Genomic DNA, 23,362 nt, shown 5'->3' with positions numbered 1-23,362 from the left:
AGGAAGATAAGGAACATGGATTCAGCTCAAGGCTCAGGACAGTGGAGAATTGGACAAGCATCCTTCACCAAGCCAAGGGTTAGAGGCAGTGGGAGCAGGGGATGAGGGTTCATGCCCATCCTTTGGAGGGGTGATTAGCAGAAGAACCTAAGAATATTCTCGAAGTCAGAATAAATTAACACTTTCCTGGGACGCCCTGTAACTTGATGGCATCTAAAGTGCTAAGAAAAGCAAGGTCCTGCCAAGATGGCATCACTGGGCAGTTTAGTTGGAGAGTAGGAAAAATATCTTGAAAGGGTTGTCCAGCCCTGGCACAGCTGCCTGGGACAGCGGTGGAGCTGAAATCCCTGAAGGCATTTGAAATCCACATGGATGTGGCACTTGGGGACATGGGTTGGTGGTGGCCTTGGCAGTGCTGGGGGGAATGGTTGGACTCCATGATCTCAGAGGGCTTTTCCAACCTCAATGATTCTCTGATTCCCTGAACCAGGAGTCAGTGCAGAGGAGGAACTGAGAGAAGCTTTTAGGACAACAAGATGAAAGAATCACATTTCTGATTTCCTTCAGAGCTCTCTTGCCGTGACACAGAACAGCAGAGAGGACAACTGGATTCCCACTATTCCCATCAGCCACCCAGCTGAAAAATCACAGACAGGAGACAGGAATGGATGTGGTTCCAGCCTCATTTTCCTGTGATGATCACTTTGCATGGTCCCAGCTCCACTTCCCCCCAATTCCATTTATGCTGGTGAGGGCACTGAAAACACTGACCCTGATTCCATGAAGCCAAGCTCTGGCTGAGGTCAATCCCAGCTGGAACATGCAATCCCATAACACCAGATGTGTGTCCAAGGAAAAGTAAAGCAGCACTCCTGCTCCTCAGCCTTCCAAAATGTCTAGTGGGACTTTGGGAATGTTACTTAGGGGGGAATGGGGCAAAGGCAGGTTAGGTGTGTGCCAAAAGGGGTTTGAAAAGGTTTGGAGTTTTTTTTGTTGTGGTGGTTTTTTTTATTTTAAAGTCATTTTTTGGCAAAAATTAAAATTCTTTCAACATACTTTCCTCTGGAGGATTCAACCTGCAAAAATCATCACGTATCAACATTGGGGAATGCCTGGTCAGGTCTAATTAACATTATAATTCTAAGACAAAGGGGCTTGGCTCCATGGAGCTCAGCACATGTGCTTTCACATTGGACACTGCTCCCTCTGAAACACTCCGAAATTCCCCCGTCCTTTTCCAGTACCTTTTCCATGATACTTTGGATCACGAGACTTCAGGCCAGCTGTGGATTGCAAGTCCTGACCCCACTGCCAGGTCTTTGCACAGCATGAAAAGGAGGAAGATCTACCAGTAGGAATTTAGTGAAAAAACTTCTGCCTGGGGAGAAAAATTGGGAAAAAGGGAAAAGGGGTAAAGCACATGGCTTGTTGCAGGGTGGAAGGCACAAGTGTTCAAACTGCCACCATGTATTTTTCACTGCAAAGTGAAACATATATCCCAGGAGGCAAGAAATTCCTCCCTGTGAGGGTGGGGAGGCCCTGGCACAGGGTGCCCAGAGCAGCTGTGGCTGCCCCTGGATCCCTGGAGTGTCCCAGTCCAGGCTGGATGGCACTTGGAGCAACCTGGGACAGTGGAAGGTGTCCCTGCCCATGGCAGGGGGTGGCACTGGATGGAGTTGAAGGTCCCTCCCGGTGCTAAACCCCCCAGTTTGAGCTCAGGCTGCTCAGAAACACCTACCTGAAAGCCTTCGGTGCTCAGCCAGCTTTTCCCCACACTGTGATGACAACACGAGCTGTTCCCAGCGCTGGCAGCCCTCCAGGGTCATTAGCAGTTAATAACCCCAGCATTTCTGGGCTCAATATCACAGTATCTGAGGGGCCTTTCAAGAGTTCAGAAGTATTTAAGAGTTTGGTTTGCTTTGGCTCCGGAGAGACCAAGCTGGAAACCTGTGTGGCTTCATCCTGGACACTCCTTGTAGGGAGAGAGGGATGGTGCTGGGTGATGAAGAGGAAGAACCTTAGGCCACTTTAATGGCTCCAGGATCAAGCAGGTTCAGTAGACGTGGGAGGTAAGCAGGGAGGCCTGGACAGTTTCCAGTGTCGGACTTTGGATCCTCAATTCGTGAGGTGTCTCCAGGGAGGATCTGTGCTGAACCACTGCATCTTGCAGCGAGTTCCTTGACTTTCATGGAATCATAGAATTCTTAAGGTTGGAAAAGCCTGCTGAGATCATGGAGTCCAACCCTTAACCCAGCACTGCCAAGGCCACCACCAACCTCTCTCCAAGTGCCACATCCACGTGGCTTTTAAATCCCTCCAGGGACGGGGACTCCACCACTGCCCTGAGCAGCTGTGCCAGGGCTGTTGGAACCCTTTCAGTGAAGATATTTTACCCAATGTCCAATTTAAACCTCCCCTGGCCCAGCCTGAGGCCGTTCCCTCTCCTCCTGTCCCTGTTCCTGGGAGCAGAGCCCGATTTCCCCCCCGGCTGCCCCCTCCTGTCAGGGACTTGTGCAGAGCCACAAGGTCCCCCCTGAGCCTCCTTTGCTCCAGGCTCAGCCCCTTTCCAGCTCCCTCAGCCGCTCCTGGGGCTCCAGCCCCTCCCCAGCTCCGTTCCCTGCCCTGGCCCCGCTCCAGCCCCTCAGGGTCCCTCTGGCCGGAGGGCCCCGAGCTGGACACGGCCCCGAGGGGCCTCAGCAGGGCCGGGCAGGGGACGGGCCCTTCCCTGGGGCTGTGGCCACACCGTGGCTGGCACAGCCCAGGGGCCATCGGCCTCTCACCCACCTGGGAACACCACTTTGGTGGTGGTTTCACCTGAACCACAGCTCAGTGGTTACCTGTCACCTGTCCCAGCTCCAAAGGGGTGCCATCAGCTGTACCTGGATGGAATGTGAGGATCCTCTGGGCTGTATCAAAGCCTCGTCCCCTTTCCCTTTCTGGCAGAACCAGAGTTGAGCACCAGCACCACTCGTAACACTCATCTCCATCCCAGTTACGGTCCCAGAGCTCCTGCACATCTGGAAAAGCACAAAACACCCCATGAAACAACCTCCCTGAGCCAGATGCCTTCGACCTGAGTCACGGAGCAGGACGAAGAGGAAAAGGCGAAGGGCATTATTCCAAGGAATTGTGCAATGAGGAAAACAAACCCAAACCTAAAGAAGTCACACCCACCAGGGAAGCTGCCTGTCTCGAGGAACCCCACGAGTCAGAACCACCCCCGACAGCTCAGCTGTCTCTCAGCATCCCTGCAACTGCAGAGCCAAGACATCCGAGCACGCTTGGACCTCCCGGAAAAAACTCCAAGGCTCTGTGGTGAATTAAAGTCACATCATAACACACTTTCACCTCCACACCTCCAAAGCAGCTCACAGTGCTCTCCTGTTGGCTTCCCAGTGGGATTTGTGAGTCTCGGAGGCTTGGGAATGGAACCACAGAGCAGCCCTTCCAAAGGTGGCCATTAGCCCTCATCAAGGGGAAGAAGTCCAGCTGCCATCACTTGGACAGTGTTTCTCCCAGTTGTCCCCCAAATCCTTCAATAGGATCAACTGAAATAGCTTTTTGATTTCTTTTTTTCATTTTTATTCCTAAATTACTCCAGCCAACCAACAAACACTTCAACTGTCTACTCTGACCACCTGGAACCCCCATTTTTTTGGCACAGCTGCATGGTCCCCAAGCTGGTATCCTACAGATATCCAGTTGCTGTGCTCTCCAGCCCAGCCACCCTTGAATCCTCAATATTAACAAGATTTGTCAGACAATATCTGCTTTTGCTGGATATTGCCCTCAACCAAAGGGGAATCTCCTCTTCCCTTTGAATCTGGCAGCACAAGCCCTGCTGCCTGTAGATTTATATGGAGGTACATCAAGTTCTCCTTCCAGTAAATAGGACTGGATAATCAATTCCGAATGAAGGTTTGGGAAAAAAAACCATTCTCAGACAGTCCCTCTCAGGGAAGAGTTTTTCAACTGCTTCCAAGCTGCTAATCAAAAAAAAATTTTTCAAAACCCAAGTAATGACGTGCTAACAGTGCTTCCAATACTTGGTGTCTTCCCAAAGCCACAGCTCACGAGGGCTAACACGCGAGCCCAAGGAACTGTGTGAGCTCCTGAGCCTCCTGCCTGCAAAAAAAAAAGCACATTTCAGCAGTCCCAGAAAGAGGTCAAACCAACATTTCCCAAGAATCACACAGGTATTGCTGAGCTCGCCTTGGAATGACAGGAATCTACTGGAAGAGGTCTCTGGTGCCTAGTCCAGGACTATTTCCTCCAATTCTTTTTTAAGTCAGTGCTTCCAAGAGTTAAAACCCCACTGGTTTTAGCCAAGCTCTCATTTTATTTAAGGCATGAAGGGAACAATATTTATCATTCAAAGGAGCCAATTCTGTTTCGTCCCTGCTCCTATTTTTGTCCTCTGCCTCTAGACAGGAGCGTCCCTTCCCTGTGCTAATTAATAGAGGGATAAAGGCACACCTTGGGGTTGAGAGCTTTATAGAAAATTTAATTACAGATCCTGACTTTTTAATTACCAGGCGAGCCTCTCACATTATCTGCCACAGGATCCCCGCAGGCTTTACCTGGCTGGAAAGAAGCAGGAGATGACTTTAAAGGATGGAGTGGAAGCTGATCTCTAGACAAAGGGTAAGACCTAGGAAGGGCCATCAAAAAACCTCCACAATGATGGCAGTAGGGGGAACATGGACAGGTCAGAAGGAGGGAGAAATACCGATAGGTCACAGACATCATAATGGACTTGCCAGAATGGAAGGGAATGGAGGCTAAGACCATAAGGAGATAATCTGCAGCATTGACACCACGAGTTCAGCTGAGCAGCTCTAAGTCCATTAACAGGCTGAGACTAATTGGAAGGAGATGCAAGACCAGGGCAGAGGGAGAGCTCTCCTTAGACGAGCTGCAAATGTCCCTGTGCAAAATGTGCTGCACATTCTCAGCTCGGCCCTTGGACCTGGGAACACAGAGTGGCTTAACAAGATCAAGACCACTCGTGCACTTCCATCTCTGACCTGTGAGCGCTTACATACTCACTCTGGTATGTGCTGAGCTGGTGCCTCGTGCTCCCCGTTCCATAAACCCTCTTCCCTTCCAGGCTCAAGTGATGGAAAACGCTCTCAGAGCAGACAACCCGCTCGCTGAATCAGAGGGGAGCTGCAGCTGGAGAGGTACGGCAGAAAGTCGCAGTCTGGGGGACGCAAAGAACTCCTCAGTTATAAACCTAAACTTTTAATCACCAGAAGCTCTCCACAGAACATCCTGGTGGCACTCTACATGGCTGAATTCCATGGGTTTTACCAGCACCCTGGGAACTCACACTGCCTGGTCCTACTTCTCCTCCATGCCCAGGGTGCTCAGAGCAGTCAGGAGCAGAGATCCCAGTTTAAAGAGGAACCATTCATTAATGAGGCACTGGTCCGTTGTAGGAGTTGTATTTCTCAATGCATTCAAGGCTTTGCCAGCCAGCTCCATAAATCAGCTTGTTGGAAAAATTGCCTAAAAAAAAAGGGGGGGAAAAAAGCAATTAAATGTCGTGTCAGCAACACAACCATGCAAACAGGAATTCCTCACCTCACGTATTCCCAAGGCATTTTATAGCCCGTATTAGAGGCGCTGCTCTGCTCCTTGAAAATTGTCTTTAAAAATACCCAATGGGATATAAAAAAACATTTCTGAGTGACTGTCACGGGGAAACAAAGCAAGAAAAGGGGAGGAAATGGCGAGTTGTGGGCCACTGTTGGTGGGCACTTGAATGGGAGCCCCATGCTTGACACCAGCGTGACTCCGAACAAAACCAGAGCCAAGAGCTATTTGTCAAGGGGCACCAATGCACACAAGTGGTGAGAACCTGGCCCTGCTGTAAAAACGTGTCAGGGACTTTTCTGTGGGGCCGTGCTGAGCCCCCTGATGGATCGCTGTGCTGGGAGGGCCGCATTGTGAGCCGCAAGAATGAGACATCTGCTCCCTTCTCCCGCTGAAAGGAGATGCTGGCTTGGCCGAGGCCGCGTGAGCAGCTCCTCGTACAAAGCACGGACGCGGGGGTCTCGTCGCCACCGATCCGCAGAGCCGGGTCCGGCCTCCCTCACACCATCCCTGAGGGCTCAGCCTCGGGATTCAGGATCTGGGATGTGCAGCTGGCATCTGGCACGGCCTCTGCTCCTCACTGTCTATTCCAACACCGGGGTATCCCTCTGCATCCCCGCTTCCGAGGTCTCCATGCTCAGGACACCGTGTCCAAGCTCGCTCACACACACAGGTTCACACAGCACAACCTCCTTCCCTTAAATCCATTGTGTGGGCACAGGAATGCTGCACGCTGCAGCATGGAATGGTTTGGCTTGGAAGGGACCTTGAAGATTGTCCAGTCCCACCCCCTGCCATGGCCAGGGACACCTTCCACTAGCCCAGGTGGCTCCAAGCCCCATCCAGCCTGGCCTGGAACACCTCCAGGGACCCAGGGGCAGCCATGGCTTCTCTGGGGTACCCTGTGCCTCATTTTTCCCAATATCCCATCTAACCCTGCCCTCTGTCAGTTTGAATCCACCGCCCCTGGTCCTGAACATCCACTTGCCAAAAGGCCCCCCATCCTCTCCCCAGCCAGAGAGGGAAGGAGATGCAGAAGGATGTGAGGATTTTATGGAGCTGCCAGTGCAAGCAGGCTCCCCATCCACAGGTAAGCCAGCAGCTCCTGGGAAGCCATCCCTTTTCCTTCCCGTGCCAGGCAGGACCCAAGGCTCAGGCACAGCCTCAGGGAAGCAGGCATAAATTATAAAGCCTGATCTATGCAAAAAGCAGAAAGTTTCCATAGAGAGTTTCAGTTCTGAGCACATTTCATCCCCAGGAAAATGGAAAATAAGGGGATGTAACACCTTCAGCAGCCCTCTCCTGACACCTTACACCCTACAAGTGGCGAGGGGAGCTGAGAGCTGCCTGGGAATGGACTGGAGACATAAAGAAAATACGGGAAATAGGAGCAAAGAAAAGAACGGCAAAGCGGAAGAAGCAAAAAGAAGGACGTCTGTGTGCTTCAAATATCTCAAAACAGAGGCCCCACTTTGCAAACGCTGCTTCACCGGGGGAGGGAGGGGGAAGGCTGGTTTCCATTTCATTTTCACTTTGAAAACACCATTTTTCCGCGCATCCACTGAAGTGCAAATTTCCTCGGAAGCCATCTGAAGAGCGAGCGTGCCTCAAAGCTGAAGTTTTTCTAAACCACATCTGTTCGGATTTACAAAGCCCGGGCTGAGGGAGCCCCCGGGAGCCGTGAGCGGCATTTCCCAGCGCAGCACCCGCACTGTCCCCAGCACCCAGCCGGGCACAGGAGGGAGGACAGAGCAGGCAAGGGTGACACAGATGGGTTCCTCCAGCTCCAGACTCTGGCAGGGAGCACGCCAGCGCTGGGAAGAGAGATAAGGAGCGGCTGCTGGGTGTGCAGGGGGCGATAAACGGGGTGGCCACTCAGCGCCCAGCGCTGACCACCAACACCTCCGGAGAGCTGCCCATCTTCCCAGCCTTCTGTGAGGAGCCGAGCAGTGCAGCCAGCCACAGGCAGGACGTGGGGACAGTGCTGAGGGAGAAGGATGTCACCCATGGCTGTGTCTTTCCAGCTCCGCCGCGCTCCCCACAGACCCCAGCGCGGTGCCCAGGGCAGGCAGATGGTTTGTACAAACAGCTCACGGGGGAGAGGTCTGGAAACCCCTCCAAATTCCCTGCTGGCACAGCAGCAGCCTCCCCCTTCCCAGCTGGCAGCTGGCACCAACAGCACTGCCTACCCCCAGCCCCTTTGCCTGCAGCTGGACGGGGCTGGGAGGGAAGGGACAAGGCCCCAGGCGCGGGGACAGTCCCCAGGCTGGCAGCTGCAGCTGATGGCAGGGATGCCCGGGGGAAGCAGGTGTCCCTTCCCAAGGGCTGGGTGGGAATGCTGGCACCCAGGGCTGACGGGGCCTTTGCAGAGGGGTGACCCCCTGGCTGGGTGCCCAGGGAGAGCGTTTGATGTGACAAAGGAGCCGTGCAGCCCCAGCGGCACCGGCTGCGGGGGCTCAGCTCTGGGCAACCCCATCAGACTCCTCCAGCCACTGGGAGCCAAAAGGAGCGACACAAAGCATTGCCCCAAATCTGCTCCTACAGAAGGAGGCATGCCAGGCATGGAGCTGTTCCCTGCCCTGCCCCACACCCTGCATCCCCCCTTTTCTGAAGACTGTCCCAGTCTGTCTGCAAGAGGACAGGGACATGCAGACGGCCCCAATACCCCCAGCCTCTCCACATCCTACTTTCCCACAGCATTCCCATCACCAGCTGTGGAGATCTCTGCCCCAGGGCCACGCAGTTTATAAACCCATGCATTTAGGGTGAGACAGAGCCCAGCTCAGCGCCATAGGAGCTGCTCCTTTCCTGGAAATGTTAAGGTCCATGGGTTTTGCAGTGCAAAGGAGTCCTTTGGCACTCAGTTGAATGTGTTTAATCCAGCCTGTGGAGCAAACAGACCATGGTTAATGTATCCAGAATGGCTGACGACTCTCTACTGGGCAGACATGAAGAGGGCAGGAATTCATCCCAGTCCACTCTTCTGTGCACATTCCCACTGTTCCAGTGAAGAGGTCACGCCCTCTTTTTCCTTCTCACCAGCACCCTGTGCCTCTGGTCTCCCCCTCTGCTCTTTGCCAGGTGCCAGGAATGGCCCACTAAGCCCTTTTACTTTGTTTTTCCCTTTTTCCCCCCAAAGCTCCCTGCAACTCAGCGTGCTGGGCTGAGCAAGCCACGACTCCCCTCTACCCCGTGCCCTTGAAAACAGATGGCAGGCCCAAGTTTTCCCTGACAAGCAAAGGAATCAGAACTGACATGACTGGAAAAAACAAGCTCAATTCCTCTTGGCAGGATATTAATTTAGAAATCTCTGGTGTCATCGCCCCGATTCACAACGAATTTGAATCCGAGCTCTCCTAGTGCCAGACAACGCAGAGGTTTGACAGAGAAGGTAATTGGAGGAAATGGCTTTGTAATCCAGCTATTGTGCTGGCAAGATCCAGCTCTCCTCAAGAACAAGGTTCACTTCCTGGCATGGCTGATTCAGCAGCATTTATTTGTCCCCAGTGCTTCTTGGCTTTCCCCTGCCTAGTGGGGATAGCACAGACCCTTCCAAGCAGTGCCAGAGGTGTGCTGGGCATCCAGGCTTTCTCCAGCCTGGGAAGAGGCAGGAATGGGGTGGTGAAACCTGCAGGGTCAATCCTTTCAAGTGTCCAAGTGGCAGGGAGAAGAGCAGGACTGAGCAAGCCTCCTGTTCCACACACCCTCGGGCAGAACACACAGCAAACATCACCTGTGGTGGCTGCTTGTGCCATGCCAGCTGCAGGAACACGGATGGGGGAGGTTCACATGGGAGCAATCCCACCTGGAGAGCCCCACAGCCTCCCTCTACTCCACATAAATCATTGGGTGGGTGGGAAAACCAGACTTGGAGCAGAGTTCGGGGCAAAGCTTGGAAACCCATCCTTAGTGACATCCCAAGCAGCACATCTGGGAAAAAAGAGTGCTCCCTGTGGAGTTACCTGTCCTCACTGGATCATAGAATCACGGGATGGTTTGGGCTGGAAGGGACCTGAAAGACCTCGTTCCACCCCCTGCCATGGGCAGGAACACCTTCCACTTCCAGGTTGCTCCAAGCCCCATCCATTCTTCTCCTTCTTCAGAAAAAGACACTGTATTAAAAAAAAAAAAACTGCATTAGGTGAGGGGAAAGCAGCATCAAAGAGCCAAAGAGTCTGCCCTGGTCCCACCAGGAAAAAGTGAGAAAGAAAAGGAAGAAACAGGTCCAAAATACACTGTGAGCTGAGCAGCACTTGCCTAGAAATGCTCATGCATGATTCCACCTACCCAGTTCCTGGATCATCACATGCCACCTCTTCCCGTTGCTCTAACAATCACCATCAAGAACAAAAACCATTTAACTGGCCTGTGTGTTCGTGCCATCCCACTCATCACTCTGTTTCCCCAGCTGCCCCTGTCTGGACTGGAAGCTGAGGAGCTCAGGCTGGATGTGGGATCCACTCCCGGGCTGCACCTCTGAGATGGGATCATTTGGCGGCTGGGGCAGTGTGAAACCCAATCCCTGCTGGCTCCATCAACCCCACTGCTGCCCTGACACCCCCTTGGGGAACCCTGGTGAAACGAGCTCTTGCCCTTCAGAAGGCTCCTCTGTGTTTAAATAAACAACTTGGAGGTGGAGCACAGCAGCAGAAATGTACCCCAGTATCTGAATATATCCCTTAGCTCCGTGGCCTGATTCCCTGAGTGCACACAAAGCTGATTTTGTGGAGGAGAAGGAAGGGAAAAGCTCGATTTTATTTTTTTCCTTAATCTGCTAGCAAAAAAATATTGGGATAGTAAACAGGCAGCAATCACCCAGGAATGCCTGGAGAGCTCCCACCTACCGGCATGCAGGGCTCTCATCTGGAATTCATTTATTCCCCTTCGCTATTGATGCTGCTCAGCTACAGAGGAGGTTGGGGAAGGAAACATCAAGAACCCTGAAGTTCCTGAAGTGGGCCGTGTCAGCTCTGGGAATAATGAATCCTGGGGGTCTCTCAAACTCATGAAGGAAAGACTGCACAGAAAATTAGCATGTATTAGGAAAAATTCTCCCCTGTGAGGGTGCTGAGGCCCTGGCATAGGGTGCCCAGAGCAGCTGTGGCTGCCCCTGGATCCCTGGCAGTGTCCAAGGCCAGGCTTGGAGCAACCTGGGCTAGTGGAAGATGTCCCTGGCCATGGCAAAGGTGGAACTGGATGGACTTTAAGGTCCATTCCAACCCAAATCAGTTTATGATTCTATATTTGCCCCATGGGTTTTATTCTGCATCCCATTTTGCTGCTAATTCCCTCAGAAAGCCCTCCTGGGTGCTGAGGATGGCCTGCATCTCCTTTAATTACATCCAGCGACTTCTACTGCTGGAGCAAAGCCACTTTAGGTATAACCATTCTGAGCTCTGAAGAAATCCCCCAGCCTGGTGAAAAATGTAGATTTAATTTATGCATTCCCCTTAAGTGCTCTGTTATACACCTTGCAATGACCCATCCAGAGGTTTACACAGTCCTTCACTTTGCTTATCCTGAACATGGGTCCTGCAGGGTCAGAAAAGCTCAAGATGTGCTGCCTAACCTCTGTTTTGGAGGGGAAAAATCCAGGAGGAAAGCAGATGCCTCCCGGGAGCCCCTCCATCCCAGCTTTCCACAGGCAGGCTCACGCTCAGCCTTCTGCTGGGAAGGGACCACACAGGCTCAGGTTGGAGGGGGAAAATAGGCACACGAAGATCATGGAAGTCTCAGGGCAAGTAAATTACTGTTAATTGTGAGATATTTGATTGCAAGAAGCACCAGATGGCCGGCCATCTGGTTTTTATTACAAAATTAAACAAGATTAACCCAAACAGGATTTCCTCAGCATTCTTCTCTGACTGGCTCACAAATACATCTTTAACACCTATGCTACAGATAGAGCACAATCAGAAGCCCTTCCTGCCTTCCCCCTAATCTGCTTGGGCTGAATACTTTGCTGAGCAATGCCCTTGTGCCTAAAGATTTCCAGTAGGATTGAAAAGAAGCATGGGATGGAGCAATTAAGAGAGGAGAGAAATGTCAGCTCCAAGAGAAGTAATCCCAGCAGAAGCCCTACCTTCTGCACTGGTTAGAAAGGCATAAGCATCGGGGCAGGAGAGTTGCCAAGGGCAACAGGTTGCCAGAGGCAACGGCAGCTGGGGTACCAACCTCTCCTGGCCAGTGCTGGGATGGGAAGGGATGAAACAGCAAAACTGGGAAAGAGTGGCCAGACCCCCCAACCTCTGGCCATCTCCTTGGAAAGGCAGCAGTCAAAACCACCTCTCACTCCCCAGGAATTTTCTCTGCCTTTCTACACCTTTGCCTAAATCCTCGGGAATTTGGTCGCGGTCCTGGCACTCCCTGCATCGCCCAAGCAGCACCCCTGCCTCTGTTCCTGGAAGGGCAGCACTGCAGAAGCTCCTTTTTGCTGTGCATGGTGAGTGGTAACAATGCCTTGCACAGGCTTTCACCGTTTTTTGCTCCAAAACATAAATGCTGAAGCCAAGTCCTGCAGAATCAGCTCAGATTTTGCTGAGCAGGGCTGGCTGGACCAGTTAATCCTGCGAGTTTTCCGCCCTCAGCTCCCAAACCTGCTCTGGGAGCCATTCAGCTGCCTCTGCTGCTCTCCCTGGAAGCTGGGCTGCCACCAAGGTGGCCTTCCCGAGCCCACCCAGCCACCCTCCAGCACGCAGGGAACGGGGTGGGATCCTGCAGCTGGAGCTCTCTCGGAGCTTTTCTCATGCAGATCATACCCGTCCTCATTTGTTCGCAGCAAATCGCTCGTGAATCGAACATAAAGGGTGTTCCAGGGGAGATGTCCCCTTGCATCCTTCCCCCGAGTAAATCCCCGGGACATGATGCATCCAGAAATTATCCATAACACCCCACCCACACCCTCCTGTCTTATCAGGTCTGGGCAGAAAACCTGGTGGGAGATTTCAGCTGGAAAACAGCAGGCCGGGGGTCTAACTCATGTAAACATGATCATTGTTTTTGTTTAGCTTTGAATATCTTCACTTTCAGCACTACCCTGGCAAGAGAACCACCATGGACTCCTTTCTGGGAGAGCAGCCAGCCAGCTCCCTGCACCCCAGGCTGTTTGTCCCCCGTGTCACTGCTACCAGAGCCTGGGCAACAACACACAATTCCAGCCTGCAACGTGACAGGGTGACACGGCTCCTCAGCAGGATATTCCCACAGCCACAGCCCCTTCGGCACATTCTGCAGGCCCCAGGCTGGAGGTGGCCCAAAAGTCCAAGCTGCCCATCACCTGCAGAACTGGGATGCTCCTTTCCCAGCAGCCACGCCAGTTGCCCGCTGGTGCTGCTCCTTGCCAGGCTGCCAGCTGGACCAGTGCAAGTCCTGAAGGAAGTCAGCTCTGTCCTTCTAGTGGGCAACTCCATGGCCTGGTGGTTTTATGATCACAGAATCATTTAGGTTGGAAAAGATCTCCAAGATCATCGAGTCCAACCTTTGGCTGTCACCCAGCCCAGAGCACTCAGTGCCACGTCCAGGTGTTCCTGGGACACCTCCAGGGATGGGGAGTCCAAGGCCTGAGCGCCCTTTCCATGGAGAAATTCCCACTGATGTCCAATTTAAACCTCCCCTGGCCCAGCCTGAGGCCATTTCCCTTCATCCTGTCCCTGTTCCTGGGAGCAGAGCCCGATTTCCCCCCCGGCTGCCCCCTCCTGTCAGGGACTTGTGCAGAGCCACAAGGTCCCCCCTGAGCCTCCTTTGCTCCAGCCTGAGCCCCTTTCCAGCTCCCTCAGCCGCTCCTGGGGCTCCAGCCCCTCCCCAGCTCCGTTCCCTTCCCTGGCCACACTCCAGCCCCTCAATGTCCTCCCTGTGAGGGGCCCAGAACTGGAGACAAAACTTGATGATGATTTTAGGATACCCCAGTGTGATTAATTCATCCAGATTTGAACATGTGCTGGAAACCATACAACTTTTTCCATTTTGAGATACGGCCTGTCTTTAAAAAGAAAAGAAATTATATTAAAAATGGTCTTAAACTTGATAAAAGCATGAACTGCAAACTCCTCATGTTTCCAGCCAGTTCAGTGCCCCTTTTCATCCCACTGGAAGGCACCAAATGGAGATAAGGTTCCCACAAGGACAAGCCACCCATCTCTCTGTGGCCAAAGCCCTCAGGCTTGCACAAACTAGGGACAGCTCAGAGGAAGGCACTGGAAAGATCAAACACGGTCCAGGTAGAGGCATATTCAGGGAATTAACTGGAAAAGCTCTAATACAGCCTCTCTTCTTTCCCCTTTGCCTTTTCCCCGAGAGCCAGGCTTGCTTCAACATAATGGAAAATTATTTGGTTTTCCACAATTTTATTCTCAGGAGTGGCTGTTCCACCCTGAGCTGGTGTTTCTCGAGAAGAGCTTGGTCCAAGGCAGACACCTCAGCTGGAAAACTCTGATCCCAACAGGCCAAGGTATTTGGAGCTGAGAGGACATCCTATCCTATTTTTAGAAGGAGCAGGGAATTACAAGATCAGTAATATGCTGCACTAAACATTTACAAGGCACAGCTCAAAAAGCTGGGTTTTAAATACTGGGAACAGATGCTCTGACAAGAACCCTGTGCAAAATATTCCTTTGCCAAGTGAGTAAAGGAAACCCATTTTTTTTTTGCTGAAGAAGCAGCTTTTAAAGGCAATCCCTAGTAAATGAGGTATAAAACTGAATTCAGAGCATTCCCACTATTTTCTTGCCTTTCCAGCAGAGCATCCTCTGGGCTGGGCTTTCACTGCCAGCCAGATGGGGAGATGCCCTCAAGGTGGAAGAACACACACACAAGAAAAAAATAAAAGCAAAGCAGTTAAACAACAATTACAAGCTTTTTAAACATGATTTATCCACTCTGGGTACTTCTCTATCTCACCAGATGCTTCCAAGTGTCTGGCACTGGAGAAAAACCTGTAACTTTATCCCCATGATGTATTACTAACCGGTATTAGACTTGCACAGAAACAACTGGCTGCTGCTGGGCAGGGGATAAAAATTCAGTGGATTGCACTGTAAACCAAAAGAGACTTCAAATATCTCAGAGGGGTTTCACAAGAAGCTGGTTCAGTCTGTCAAACGTGGAGTGCAAGGGGCTGTGGGCAACCCCTCCCTCAGGAGCCACAAGGAAAAGGCACTTCCAGGGGTGACAGCCAAGAGGAGAGACCTCCACATCTTGGTGAGCAGCTGGGTATGGATGGGAAGCCCCCACCTGGGCTGGAATCACCTGCCATGGGGCTTTCACACAGAGGGAGTAGGAACTGGACTCCAGCAGCTCGAGGCTTGCTGCCAAAGCAGGCACATCCCTCTGGGAACATTTGCTAGCACGGGGAGCACATGGCTTTTATCAGCATGTGAGGCACAGACACCACTGGAAAAAACCAGCATGGACACAACTGGGGAAAAACAGAGCTGCTTGTAACCTGAAGGGTGGCTTGGCTGGTTTTTCCCCAAACCTATTGGATCATCTAACAGGAGATATCGCTTCCTGTGCTGCCGGCAGCGAGACCACCAGTGCTCCAGGGAGGCCTGAGGCACTTATCAGCTACAAAATGGCTTTTACAAAGCATCACCCCTTGTCACGTGCATCGAGGGGCCCAGAGAAATGTCCCTCAGTAGGAAGGAACCTGGAAGAGATGAGCAGAGAGCTTGGTGGTCATTCCAGGCCGGCTGGATTTCAGGAGCTGGCCCACCCGGAGCCTGCAGCACCAGATAGGACAGGGCCCTGCTCCTGGCTGTAAGGCAGAGATAAGGCTCCTGGAACTGGAGGAAAAAGAGTTTTCTCAGCCTCAGGTTTGCATGAGGAGGGCAAGAAGAGCACAGGAGGCAGAGGACAGTGAAGTCAATCCAGAGAAACACCTTATCAGTTTCATCCATCCTGATGAATGCAGTGCTGGCTACCAAGCAGATGCTGCTGCTAAAAACAGCCTTCCACTTCGATCTGGGTTTCTTGGCTCTCCCAAATCCAAGCTCTCATCTTCATTCCTCACAAATGAACAACAGGAGAGCTCAGAGAGGCTGCACACTACGATAAAGCTTAAACAACACCTCAGCTGACTCAAGATCAGAACTGAATGTGTTTCTGGTTAAGATGGCAGCTTAATTTATATCTTAGAGCAGCAAAGGAGAAAAAAAACCCTTCCTTAGCTGTGAACCACAGGTCCTGGAAACAGTCAACAGCTTTGCTCTTCCCCCAGCAGTTGTCTCCATCCCTCTCCTACAAGGAATAGGATGATGGGTTACCTCAGAGCCTTGTATTGAACTGTTCTCCTTTATAACCTTCCTCTAATGCACAACTCCTGCTGTCTGTGGAAAGGGAAAGGTGATTAAATCAGCTAAGGACGACTCCCTGCAGGAAGGTACAGTGTGTGCAACACGTGTAACACAAAGCTGCAGCTCATTCCAAGTTCCCTTTTCCATCACCCTGCAAGCCGAGACAGCTTTAGCTCCCCAGCGACGTGGATGTATTCCAACTGCTTGGAAAGTGGGAAGGGTTGGTCACTTACCAGAGGAAAGGAGAAGGGATTTGTGAGATCCCAAGTAATATTGCTGGTGCTGTACACTGCTTCCTTTCACAGCCTGCGTGACAACAACTCATCTTTGGGGCCCTACCATTTCCAAAGGTATCATTTCCTGCGTAGAATTCCCTTGGATCAAATGGGAAACAGCCTTCCCTTCCCACAGACAGCTCCCAGGTCCAACAGGCAACGAGCTGTGGTCTCACAGGGCAGAGGGGAATCAAGAAACTTCCTAGGAAGAAATCCAGGCTGAGAGGTGGCTGGGAATTTCTCGCTGACTTGAGGGAAAAGAGTCTATCCCAAGACCTATAGGAGAAGAGATCCAAATCCCAAGATCTATGAGAAATTCAGGGAGAAGGCCACGTGCACAGGAGCTTTCACCCATGCTGCAAGTCAATCCCCTTCACTTCCCCAGACTGCCTGGACCAGACTTTCCAGACATAAAGGAGTGTAAGACACTGATGCCAGCAGACACTGGAAATTTTACACCTGGAGACATTCTTAACTCTTATATAAACAGCACCTGGGGGTGAATGCAGCGTGAAAAATGCATTTCCAGCTCTCCAAGAGCAAGCCTACCTGAGGAAAGCGTGAGACTACCACAAGCCCACAACTTCAGAGCTGTCATGGAGCTCAACCTGTCTCAGGGTCTGGTTTTTGTTCCTTATTAATCACTTTCACGGGCCTTTGCACTTCTGGATTCCAGCCTGACTGGAAGCAGCAAACACTGGAAAGCTCAGAAAGCTTTTCAAAGTATGAACATCCCCCACTCCCTGCTCTTGGAGAAGGTTTAATGCACTTCAGCTTTACATCCAGACTTTCAGGGGCTGAGCCAAGCAGCCACCCCTCTCAGACACTCAGGGTGTTCACCTGTCTGGGAGTTTCCAGCTTGAAATCCAGGCTTTCATCCCAAAGTATCTTTGGCAGAAGCAGGGCCAAGAGCTCACCAGGTGCAAAGGAGCGGAGATGGCGCCCAGGGAAGAACTCGTGACAGCTAACTACCAGGGCTGCTGATGGAAAAATCCTCTTTCCATCCTTTCCCAGTGATCTCCTAGGCTCCATCACCCTCATCCCATAATTAGATTGAGCAAAGAATGCCTGGCATTCGCTCCATGGACAAACACAACTCAAGCAAGGTTTAGAAAGCCTCAGACAATGCCAAAAATCAAACGTGGGTGAGTGAAGCTGCCTCTCAGCCAAGGGAGCCACAGCGTGCGTGGGGAAGAGTCTCCCTCTCCCTCTTCTGTTTTGTTCCCCAGGAGTACAATGAGGACTATTCTCTCCTGGAAGGAGGAATCCAAAACACTCTGGGTGTTTTATTGCTGGAGTGCAAAGGGAAGGTATGGATTGCCCTCCGCCAGCCAACTTCCTATGAAGCAGCCGTGAGGAAGCACTGGAGCCGAACTGAGGGGAAGCTGCGGGATCGGCCTTTCCAGCTGACTGCTCCCCTCGCTCTCTCAAACCCCTCAACCAAAACATGGCATTCACCAGGCCAGACAGGATGGGAAATGGGAAGAAAACCTCTCTCCTCCCCACCACTCCTCTTTATAAAACTGCCACCCACCAAAGGCATGACCTTGAGATTCCAGCCAGCCCCCGGAACAGGGTGGCCGCGGTCGGGACAAGAGCCCCAGATCGTGTCATCGAGGGCTCAGCCTCCTCCTCACAGTGCAGCATTCCCAAATCTTTGATCCTGCTACAAGGAAAAAGAGAGCCAGGAGCGAGCAGGGCTATGCCCCAGAGTGCTCCTGGGCCACTGTGTGGAGTCACATCCTGCATTCAGGTGGTCTGGTCCCAGATATGTTACCAGGAAGCAAAAACTATTAAAATATGCTCTGGAGCAACTCCATATGGTAGTCATGGACAATCCTGAGCTGAACAGCCTTTGTCCAGGACAGTGAGCGACAACAAGGTTATGATGGGATGCCTGAACAAAGGCAGAAGGCAGCTTGCTGCTTGGGAGACCAGAAATGTGCCTTTCCTTCCCTCTCACACCTTCTGGTCACTCTGTGGTGACCAGTAACAGGACTGGGAATGCCATGGAGCTGTGCCAGGGCAGGGTTAGGTTGGATCTCAGGGAAAGGTTCTTCCCCCAGAGGGTGCTGGGCACTGCCCAGGCTCCCCAGGGAATGGGCACAGCCCCGAGGCTGCCAGAGCTCCAGGAGCGTTTGGACAGTGCTGCCAGGGATGCCCAGGGTGGGGTTGGTGGGGTGTCTGTGCAGGGCCAGGGGCTGGATGGGATGATCCTTGTGGGTCCCTTCCAGCTCAGGATATTCTGTGATTCTGCTCTCTGGACACAGCATCCCACAGACCTATCCCAAAGCACACTTGGGAACACCCCAGGGGACACCTCAGTCCCTGTCCGTGCCCCACCATCAGCCTGTGGGAAATCCTGGGGCCAGCAGGGCCATCTCACAGCCCTCCTCAACCACCTTCAGCAGGGCTGGGAGGGTGAGGCACAGTCCTGCCCAGTGGCTTCACTCCCCTGGGACTCCCAGAGCCCAAGCCCCAAATAATGAGGACATTGGAGTGTCATGTGCCCCTTGGCTCAAGATCCAGGGAGTCACCCCGATGGACATGGAACTGATGGGAACAGATCCTGGTGAGCTGGTGATGATGGAAGCTGCAGAGAGACCCACCCTGAGGCACAGCCACGACTTTGCCTTATTGTGCATCCCGATTCCCCACTGCAGGAGACACAAATGTGCCTGTAGGTGGCCCAGAAACACTGGCTTATTAAAAAGGAAAAGGGAGGGGAGAAAAAAAAAACCCAACCAGAATGAATGCAGCGTCTGTCAGCCTTTTGCAGAATTGTTACGTTTTTTTGTGTGTAGTTGGTGCTTGTTTTCCAAAGATTTACATTTTTATGTGTGTGTCATTCGCTTTTCATGCATTCGGAGACCTCGGAGCTTAGAAATTCAAAACACTTGTCAGTCACGTCAATCCTTTTGGACAAAACAGAGCTGCCACTTGGATGGATTAAAAAAAAACCTCCACAACAAAACAACAAACAAAACACACTTTTCTCTCAAGCTGTGACTCGGTCACCCCGCTCAATGTGGGCAAGACAATGTTCAGAGAAAGCAAAAAGAAAGATCTGAGTTTTCATACTCATCGGTGGAACTAAATTGATTAAGGTCATTTCCTAGGTAGGTTTGAAATCTTCTGCAACAATTTTTTTCTTTTTTGAAAAGAAAAAGAAAAGCATAGTCCCCCCCTTCATTAAAAAAAAAAAAAAAAAAAAAGGGAAAAGTCACCACTGCAAAACCATTAAATCTGCTTGGGTAACTCAGAATATATGTTGGCAAGGCAACATATCTCAGCTTGAACAGTAAACCTGCTATGTCAGAGGCTCTGCCACATATGAAAGAGGCTTGGGTTTCAATATCTCATGCTGAATTTACTTCTTTTCAGCCTTTCATGGCCAAGTATTTGATGTGTCTCCTTTCACTGCTGCAATCGATAGGGTGACCTTACGTAAAAGTTTCCCGACCTTTGCTGTTGTCAGTATTGTTCTGTTAAAATGTAATTTAACTCTTTTTCTTTAGTGTGGAAATAGCACTGTACAGACAGCAAACACGAGAGGGGCTCGGGGTTTATTTTCCCCCCTTAACCTAAAGGCAAGAGGCACCATCCATCATCAGAGTTGGCTTCAAACCAGAAGATGACAAGAAGCATCGTGTGCTGAGGGTCTGGTTGGTTTCCCAGTGCTTTCTTGTACCTGTTTGGTAAGGTAAAAACCCCAAAAAGCGTTACTCTGATGCTCACTCCAGCACCATCCTGCTCAATATTTGAGGATTGAGGAGTCTCCCTGGATTCACATCACTGGGATGTTGGTATCTCCTTGGCACTATGAAGGTAGAGCATTTCCCTTAGCTAAGGCCTTGCACTTATTTCACACAATAAAATCAAGACTTCCATGAAGAAAAAAGAAAGAATTGCTTTCAAACAGCAACTACCAGAGTGGAAGGAGGCTGATTTTCCTCGTGACAGTGGGTGTTGGAAAGCCAGCCACATGTTTTAGAGTTCCAGCTGGCTTATCCATCCCAGGATCTCTGGGAGCCTGGTTTGAATCCCATTATAACCCTGTAACACAAGTACTTCTCTGGGAGCAAACTGCCACGGTCATCCTCCGCTGTGCTGCCGCGATTTCATCTCTGCATTTTGGCCAGGCGTGGGTATTACTGCATTGGCCATGCAGATGCACACGTCGCCACTCACACCCCTACATCTGCACAGGATTATGGCTGCATTTCCTGATCCTACTTATAAAAAGCCCTATAAATCCCGGAGAGCTCCTTTTAAATCAGCAGCATTATCCTACTGTAAATCCGGGGTGTAAGTCGGAGCAGAGTCTGGCTCAGATGCTCTTCAGCCACACATCCTAATGGAGCAGGGAGGCTAAATGCAAACCCTGGGCTCTGCACACACCAATTCCCCCCAAAACCCATCCTGATCACATCATGCCCTGCTCAGCCCCACACCCCTTCACTTTTTAAAGTGCCAGCTCCACTCTTCTCATGGAGAAACTCTCAGAAACAGAATTAAGAGCTGGGCTTTGGCAGCACTTGCCCCCACCCCCACGGGCTTCAATATTGCTCACAGCTGAGTTATTTCTTGCTTCTTAGGAATTTTAACTGGCTTTTATGCTCAGTGAACTCGTGAAAGGAGAGTACCTAAAGTCAGCAGCACTGAAACCATGAATTAGCACAAGGAGAAAGGGGCCAGTTGGGTGTTTCCTACAGTACATTATCTTCATAATGCCAGAGGAGCTGATTTAAAGCCACTGTGCTACACCTGAACGTCATTTATGGCTCATAAAAGGAAAGCTATGTTTGAGGAACAATAAAGCAGCACTGCACTTTCAATGGAAGAAGAGAAATAAAGCCTTTCTCACAGAGCAGATGTATTTTTATTTGCTCAGTGCCTGCCTCCGAGGCACGTGGAGATGCTTTCACCAGAAAGCCCAAGAGTTAAGCAGGAGGACTCGTTCCAGATTATGGCTTCTAGTTGATTTGTACTCATTTTTCCAGCCAAGCCTTAACACAGTGAATTTGACCTCCTGGAAAAGCCAAGACCTGAATCCCCACGGACACCTGTAGCTGTCAGAGGAACAAGGGAGATCCCCAGGCACAGCAAGCCTCAAAGCCACAGCAGGAAGAAGCAGGGACCCTTCGTAAAACAGAATCACTGAATCATTTTGATGGTCTTGAAAGTCTTTTCCAGCCCAGTCCAACCTGTGATTAATCCCCACCGTGTCACCCAGCCCAGAGCACCGAGTGCCACATCCAGTTTTTCCTTGAACACCTCCAGGGATGGGGACTCCATCACTTCCCTGGGCAGCCCCTTCCAATGCTTAACAACTTTTTCCATGAAGAAATTCTTCCTGAATGCCCCAAGTTCCAGACTTGGGACATTTGGCCAAACAAAGTGACAGCAGCCATCACATCAATCACTCTAAGTCACAGTCACATCTATCAGAAAACACCTAGTTTCACTCACCTGCTATCTGCTGATAAATTCCCTCATATCAGTCTCCAAGGAGTCCAGATCCACGTCTTGGTCTCAGTGCAAACACCAGCTGGGGTATTGTGTCCCACAGGAGAAAACCTTCCTAGAACACAGACAAGTTTTTTCCTATTACACCTCTGCCAGAGTTTTTGGGAGTTTTTATCATGAAAGCAAAGTCCTAATGAGAAATCTGCAACAATGACAAACTCCATCCTCCTGTCCCCCCTGCATTGTTCTGCCTCCACCCATTTTCCATCCTCTGCCCATCAGAACTCTTCCCACAGAGTCATGGCCACCTCAGGGCCACCCACCAGTGCTGACCCCTGGAGAGGACAGCGTTCCCACTTCCCAAACTGCTGGTGTAAGGGGATGCTGCCTCCCAGCTCCACTTGTCCTTTCAAGGGACAAGGTGGGTGCTCAGCTCCAGGTTTTCCCATCAAGGAGCTGGAAAGGATCCATGTGTTCACAGTACTGACAGCGAGGGTCACAGTCCTGACCTTTCCCTGCTCCCTGTCTGACCTTGCCTTTGGAAAAGGCACCATCACACCACAATTCACCTCCCCAAGGAAGAGGCCTGGAGACTTTATCAGTGTGGTTTAAGCAGCAGGTCTGCAGGATCTCCCCAGCACTCAGCACCACCCAGGGCATATGCAGGGCTGACGCCGCTCTGTGAATACCAAACTGCAGAGGGAAAGAAAACAAAAATATATCTGTGAGTTTCTGCCCGTGTAAAGCCACAGCACCACGTGAGAACAACCCACTGCCTGAGAGGGAACCTGAACTGAAACGGTTCTGCTGCTCTAAAATGAGGGGGACAGGAGTAGGATGCCAGAGGCGTAGCCAGCACCTTTGGGGACACCAGGATGCACACAGGGATGCTGAGGGAAGGGAAGTAATGCCCAGCTAAAGCAGGGTATTAATTTCTCACCATTAACCAATTTCAAGTATCAGCACGAGGGAGCACTTTCCATGCAGTTCAGCAGCATCTGGAGGTTTACAGGAAGCTCAAAATATCCATTGTGTACAAGAAGCATCAGCACAAAAAGCTACGCCTGCATTCCATCCCGACAGCTTCTGTGCAACCAGAAATCCCTTTTCTTTTGGGATTTCTCCCCATTTGGGAATGGGCTGGTGCTTTTTTGGCAACACCAGTATGAAGAGGGGATGGCAGACTTAACATCTGTTTTTACAGGATGACCTCTGAGGAGGCAGTAGAGGAATGTGTAGAAAGATACAAAATACAGTCACTCCCAAATTGTTTGGCTGTTGGAATCGCAGAGGGATGAGGGCACGCTTGGATTGAACAGGAATTTAAGTGCAGCACTGCACTGGAGCAGCAAACACAGCTGGGAAACATCACTGACTTGATATTAAATACCTTGTCCTGAGGTGAAGACGACCACGATTCAAGTCCTTTGCTGGCTTGAAGCTCCCCTTCATGCATCCCCCAACACCTGGATCCTGCCCCACACTCGGACACCACGGCACTGCAAATCCACTGCAAACCATAACAAAGAGAAGAAGAGATAAAAAGGGATTTAGTGCTGTCAGGACCTCTAACCCCCCAATTCCACTGCCAGCAAAAACTACAGAGGGCTGAACCTGGATTAGTCCAAATATCCGCTCCATCTGCACACTTCCGTATTTTCCTTCCCCGTGTTTCTTTCGAAGTTACAAACACAGCTTTTCATCATTCCTAACAGCTTTTACCTTATAAAT

Source organism: Coloeus monedula, assembly GCF_965178545.1.
Source record: "Coloeus monedula genome assembly, chromosome: 7".
Classification (NCBI taxonomy): domain Eukaryota; kingdom Metazoa; phylum Chordata; class Aves; order Passeriformes; family Corvidae; genus Coloeus; species Coloeus monedula.
This window is presented reverse-complemented; position numbering follows the sequence as displayed.